Raw genomic sequence first — 6,358 nt, forward strand, 5'->3', positions numbered from 1 at the left:
AGTTGACCAAGGGAGGAACAGATAGAACTCTAAACATGGACACCCAAGTCATAGAAACAGGCCCAGTTCAACAGGTTAAAGGGAGGGTGTGCCTGGAGGCTGGACTACACAGCCAGGTCCTTTACTCCTATGTAGCCTTTTCTCCTTGTCTGCTGCACAGGGACTGTGACCTTCAGTAACTCCTCTCAGAAGTAGCTTGTGAGTGGGTGGCCTATAAGAAGAGGACACTATGGGTCAGAAGGATAAGACACTGGGCTGGAGAGTTGGCTCAGTGATTAAGAGCACTGGCTGTTTTTCCAGAGGACTTAGGTTCAATTCCCAGAATCCATATGGTGGCTCACAACCATCTGTAATTCCAGTTCCACCTCATACACTAAGCACACAAGTAGTGCACAAACACACATGCAGGCAAAACACCCATACATAAAATATTTTCATAAACTGCACAGGGTCTGCACAAATCTAAGCTGGATGGGGTCCTAGCATTGAGAGGGGAAAATAAGCACAGTTTCTATCCAAAACCCAGAAATTCCCTCTGACTGATAACCACTCACTAAAGAAAAATTAGTTTTCTCCAATGGACTCTCCATAGGTATATAAACCACACTTAATAGCAGGCCCCATGCCCAGCAGTAGATGGCCAACACAAAATACTCAATGGTGTTTTTGGAAGTTTTTGGCTCATAATGCTTTGGGCAGTTTTTTTTTTTTACCTTATAGGTCTTTTGTTTATATATTATGTTTCCAATTCCCTGACTTTATGGGATTTCTGTGTGTGCAAATATGTGGGTCCCTAAGTCTATATGTGTTCCATGTGCTTTTTCTTTGAATTTTTATTTTGTCCTATTCTGGTTTCTTTCTCTCTCTCTCTCTCTCTCACTCTCACTCTCACTCTCACTCTCACTCTCTCTCTTTCTTTCTTTCTTTCTTTCTTTCTTTCTTTCTTTCTTTCTTTCTTTGTTTATTATTTTGAGGGACAGGTTCAAGACAGGGCTTCTCTGTGTAGCCTTGACTGGCCTGAAACTCCCTCTGTAGATCAGGCTGACCTCAAACTCACAGAGATCTGCCTGCCTCTGCCTCCTGACTACTGGGATTAAAGGCATGTACTACCACTGCCTGGCCATTATTATTTTTTAGGTACCTGTTTGTTTTGTAGTGAGAGAGAAAGAAAGGGTGTGAATTTGGGTAAATGGGGAGATTATGAAATGACACCTAGGGCTGGGCCACACTAACACCCATGCCCTTCCTCTCTGCACTCTGAGCATTTTAGTTTGGGGTCTTAGCTACAGCTTAAGTCAACTGTTTTCAGGTTGGCTGGTCTGATTTATGACCCCTGCTTCTTTTGCTTTGTGGTCGTGAGTATACACACAAGACACTGGAACCTCTCAAACACCCTCTCACAGCCCCTCGCTCCAGTGTGTTCATTGTACCCAACACTGGCCCTTGGTGCCAGTGTGGCCCTCAGAGCTCAGTGTCTGTAGATGTTGGTATAGACAGGAGAACTAAATGGCTGTTGCAAGACTCTAGTTTGGGTTTGTTTGTTTGTTTGTTTTATTTTATTTTATTTTGTTTTCATTTCTGGGGATCAAACCCATAGCCTTGTGCTTGTTAGGCAAGTGCTCTATAACTGAACTGTGCCTCCAGCCATAGTCTTGAGTTCTTTGGCATCAAGGGCCACAGTGCTTCCTAAGACTTTCTTCTCTGGGACAGCAGAAAAATCTTCTCTTAGTCAATGCTGATCCCTGGAAAGTGACTGCAGCAAGGCCCCAGGACACTCCACCTAAGCAACAATCTTTCAGGTATATTTGGAGGTAACTCTCTCTACTCAACTGTCTATCCCTATCCTGTGTCTCAGGAGGCCAACTCCTAGAGGCTCTCCAGGCCTCTTTGCCAGCTTCCATTTGGGTTGGTTGGAACAATGAGGGGGCTTGAGGATCAGAACAGAGAGGGGTTGTCATGTTTTCCCACTGCTTCCTGTTGGGTCACCATCCCACTGGGCATAATTGCCTCTTCCTAGGTTCCAGTAATAGGATTACTGAGCCCTTCCAGGCCTGAGGTAAGAGTTTCCACAGTTGCTTGAAGGGAAGCTCCAAGGCCTGACACTACTAATGATGCTATGCTGTGTTTACAGACAGGAGCCTAGCATGGCTGTCCTCTGAGAGGCTCAACAAGCAGCTGACTGAGACAGATGCAGATACTTAAACCCAACCAATGGACTGAAGTTGGGGACTGCTGTGGTTGAATTAGCGAAAGGCTGGAAGAAGCTGAGGAGGAAGGCGAGCCCATAGGAAGACAAGCAGTCTCAACTAACCCAAACCCCTGAGATCTTTCAGACACTGAGCCACCAACCAGGAAGCATACACTAGCAGGTACAGCGCCCCCCTCCCACATATACAGCAGAAGACTGCCTGGTCTGGCCTCAGTAAGAGAAGACTCACCTAGCCCTGAAGAGACTTGAGGCCCCAGGGAGTAGGGAGGCCTGGCTGGAGGGTTGTTGGGGTGGAGAGGGGCATCTTCTTGGAGACAGAGGGGAGGAGAAATGGGATGTAGAACTGTGGGAGGAGCGAGCAGGAGGGAGAGAGGTAATGACTGGACTGTAAATATATATATATATCTCCCCACAGTTACTAGTCTCCAGATGATGACTTACCCACTTGACTATCCCTTTAGCCTATACACACTTCAGTATGCTTATTTCTTCACTGAAGTCTCTTGCAGGCAGACCCAAGATTCTCCACCTGAGTCTGCCATTTAGATCAGCCACGTCAAGACTTTCCTCAGAATGCTAGGCCAACTGAGCAGCCCTGCCACCAGTCCTACTTCAGGACAATCATACAAAGGGCTAGCATTTCTAGGGAACTGCAAGGTCTGATTCTGATTTATCTGTCACTTGAAAAACCTCTGTGGGCAGAGTCAATGAGTTGGAGCACTGTGGCAAGGGGACAGCTGCTGATGGGACACAAGGCACAGAACAAAGTGTGCCTCCAGGCAGAGCTCGTCATTCACCTGCTGAAGCAACTGAGCAGGAAGCACAGGAAACCAAGGACCAGGAGCTTCAGGCAGGCTCTCTAGGGTCTGGCCAGGCCTGGCAGAAACCCCAGGGTGCTGGAAATGTGGCAAGGGACACTCATATCAGAAGAAAGAGCAAAGGATTGACAGAAGGAAATGAGACACTGAGGGCAAGGATATGATGCTTCTCATTGCCCCTTGGCTTTCCTCAAAGTATAGCCCCTCACCATATCCCACTGTGGAAAGGGACTCCTGGCCAGAGACAGGCCTCCAACACCCTCACAAGCTGTCCTTCACTCTCACAAGCTGTCCTTCTCCCTCACAAGCTGTCCTCCCTCAAAGCCAGGCTGCCAGTCACTCAGCCCCTTTCACTTCCCTTGCTAACCACACCTGCCCAGACCAAAGCCACAGAAGCGCCTACATTTCAATTTTCATTTCCTCCGCACCTTTGTGTTTCATTTTCTCAACAGGGGTGGGGCCTGACACCCTTGCTCTCTTGTCAGGGCCTCTTTGCAGTTAGTTACTCCTGCCTGACCTCAACCACACACTCTGTCCTCTGCCTTCCTAGCTGCTAAGATCAGACTGTCTGCCCTTGGGCTCCTCTGCTTAAATGCACCCCATTTTTTCCAAATTAAGCCAAACATTATGGGGATTTTTTTTGTTTTTGTCCACTTTTTTTTTCAATAACTTATTCAAAATATCCCAGATAAATAACTGTTAATTCTCATTTTCTTTTTTTATTTATCCTGACTTATTTGAAAGCAATATAACATATAACTGTCTATACTGTTATCAACTATACACAGCCAATCAGATTATTCTTTTTTTCATTTTGTTTTGGATTTGTTTTGTGGTTTTTTACAAGAAGAACTCACATAGCCCAGGTTGGCTTCCAACTCACTATGTAACCAAAAACGACTTTGAACTCCTAATCCTCCTGCCTCTACCTCCCAAGTGTGTATGGGACCATCACACCTATACTTTGAACCTTCATTGAATATTTGAAGTCTATTCTTCAAATAGTTTTTGGTGGTGTATTTCAAGTATCTTTTAGAATAAGGCACCTGCTATGATCTAGTTACAACTTTTCAAAGGCTGCAAAAACTTCCACCTAAGTTCCAGGATTTTCCATTTATTTTGATTCTCTCTTAACAGATTTGCTTGAAATTGGTAGATAATTCCCTCATCTACAGGAAGAGATGCAGTCAAGGATGAATTTTAGAGTGCTCCTTCCTGCCCATTCTAGTACCCACTCTTCACTGTAAACTTTGTCATGGGTGCCAGAGTGGCAGCTAAGGGCAAGCTCACCGGCCACCCTAGGCATCCTCACCTCTCAAGTACATTTGTTGCAGCAATCACACTGTATGTATCCATTGTCCAACAATTCACCAGGCTGCCATAGCAACTTCACACTTTTTAAATAACTTCTGCATATGCTGTTCCCTTTGCCTTCAGCACCTTTCCCTCTTTTCTCTGTAGGCTAAGCTCCCATTTCCCCTTTAAATGCCAATTCAGAGTCATCCTTATTAATTAACAATTTGCTCATACCTAGGTGCTATTGCCCATCTTTGGATCCCAGCACTAATATAGAAGCAGGCAGATCTCTGAGTTTAAGGCCAGCCAGAGCTACATAGTAAAACTGTCTCAGAAACTAAAATAATAAGACTTCTTTGTTATCTTTAGCTGTGTTGTGTTTTGTTCTTCTTTGAGACAAGGTCTCATTCTGAGGGCCACTCTAACCTGGAACTCACACTGCAGCCCAGGCTGGATTCACACTCACAACCTACCCTTTGACTGAACCCTGTGGGTGCTGGGTTACAGGTGTGAGCCACCAGACTTGTCAAGGCCACTGCTTCTGTGAGAGTGTCCTCCTTTCCCTAACTCAGAATTTGTCCTCCCAGGTCTAACCTTATTCAGATTTTGGTGGCAGCACCAAGCATATGCTTCTCTTTGGCTACATCCTCTTCTCAGTTCCTCTTTCTTTTCAAACTTAGGTCCCACCTGAGCAACTGATTAGGAAGCCAGCCTGGGCTGCAGTGTGAGTTCCAGGTTAGTGTGGCCCTCAGAATGAGACCTTGTCTCAAAACAGAACAAAACACAACAAAAACAAAAGCTAACAAAGAAGTCTTATTATTTTAGTTTCTGAGACAGTTTTACTATGTAGCTCTGGCTGGCCTTAAACTCAGAGACTATGTGACCTTAAGCAAGTCACTGCACTGTCCCTAGACCTCCCCCTCGAGGACCCGTTCCCAGTTCACATATCAAAAACCATGATTATTCCATCTCCCCCTAATGATCCTCCACAGTGCTGAGTCCACTGCCAGCAAGGTCACAGGGGCCAGACTCCTTATAAACAAATTGCTTCTTGTAGTCCCATTGCCCCCCATTCCAGAAATCCTTACTGCAGAGGTGAACTTAGCCAAGCCCCATTTCTTAAAATAGAAGTGCCTGAGCTCAGCAAAGCATTGAGATTTTCCCGTCATGAACCTATTTCATAGCTTTTTCCTTTATCATCCTCCTGAATCCTTGAGCCAACCTACTTTCCAAAGATAACCCCTGGCCAGGACTGAGACCAGACAGCAAGCCTGCACCAGGCCTTCACCTCACCTGTTGCTGCCCCGTGAACTTTCAGGGCCAAAGCTGCAGATGCCTGACAGTTTTACTTCCCTCCTGGGTGCAGAGACTACAAAAGAGAAATTGTCAGAGCTCAGGCACTTCCGTTTCCCTCTGAACCAGGCTTCCTTTCCATCTCTTCTCTAGGCAGCAAGCAAGCTATGGGCCTCTGCGTGTGCCAGCTCCCAGATGGTCTTGTTCCTCTTGGAGGCTCAGGCCAGTCAACATCAGTTCTGGACTCCCTAAGGACAAGAGAAAACATTGTGTGCTAGAGGCAGGAAGCCTATTTGCCTCAATCTCTGGAGAGCAGGGTCTTGACCTTGATGAAAGTTTGGTTCACCTGTATAGCTGGGGACAGAAGAAACACCCAGAAAATCATGAGCCCCCTAGTCCTGACGGAACCTGTTCATTTTAAAGATGGAGAGATCCTGGCTTAGAAAGAGATTGGCTCAGATGGAATGGCAGTGATGTTCCCCGGACATTTATAGCGAAGCCTGATCTTAAATACGTGATCTCAAACAACAATCCTCTGAAAGTGCTTTTGCGTATGTTAAGGTGCACTGAGAGAGACACAGAGAGAAGGGGTGTGTGTTCTCGTTGTCTTTATAGTGCTAGAGTTAAACCTGGGCCCTCACAGATGCTCAGCTATGTTAAAGTAACTCTCTACCACCAAGATGCACCAGCCTACATTTTTTATTGTTTTCGGACAGGGTTTCACTATTTTTACAGACTGGTC

General features: G+C 45.9%; 1 long non-coding RNA gene across 1 annotated transcript; it reads left to right on the plus strand.

The window, feature by feature from the left end:
- The first annotated feature begins 2,319 nt into the window (after positions 1-2,319).
- Positions 2,320-6,147, plus strand: LOC114623961. Its single transcript, XR_003711860.1, has 2 exons — positions 2,320-2,369; positions 5,770-6,147. It is a non-coding gene; the product is annotated as an uncharacterized LOC114623961 (long non-coding RNA).
- The last annotated feature ends 211 nt before the right edge of the window (positions 6,148-6,358 follow it).

The sequence above is a fragment of the Grammomys surdaster genome, unplaced genomic scaffold, assembly GCF_004785775.1.
Source record: "Grammomys surdaster isolate TR1022 unplaced genomic scaffold, NIH_TR_1.0 203, whole genome shotgun sequence".
In the NCBI taxonomy this organism is placed as follows: domain Eukaryota; kingdom Metazoa; phylum Chordata; class Mammalia; order Rodentia; family Muridae; genus Grammomys; species Grammomys surdaster.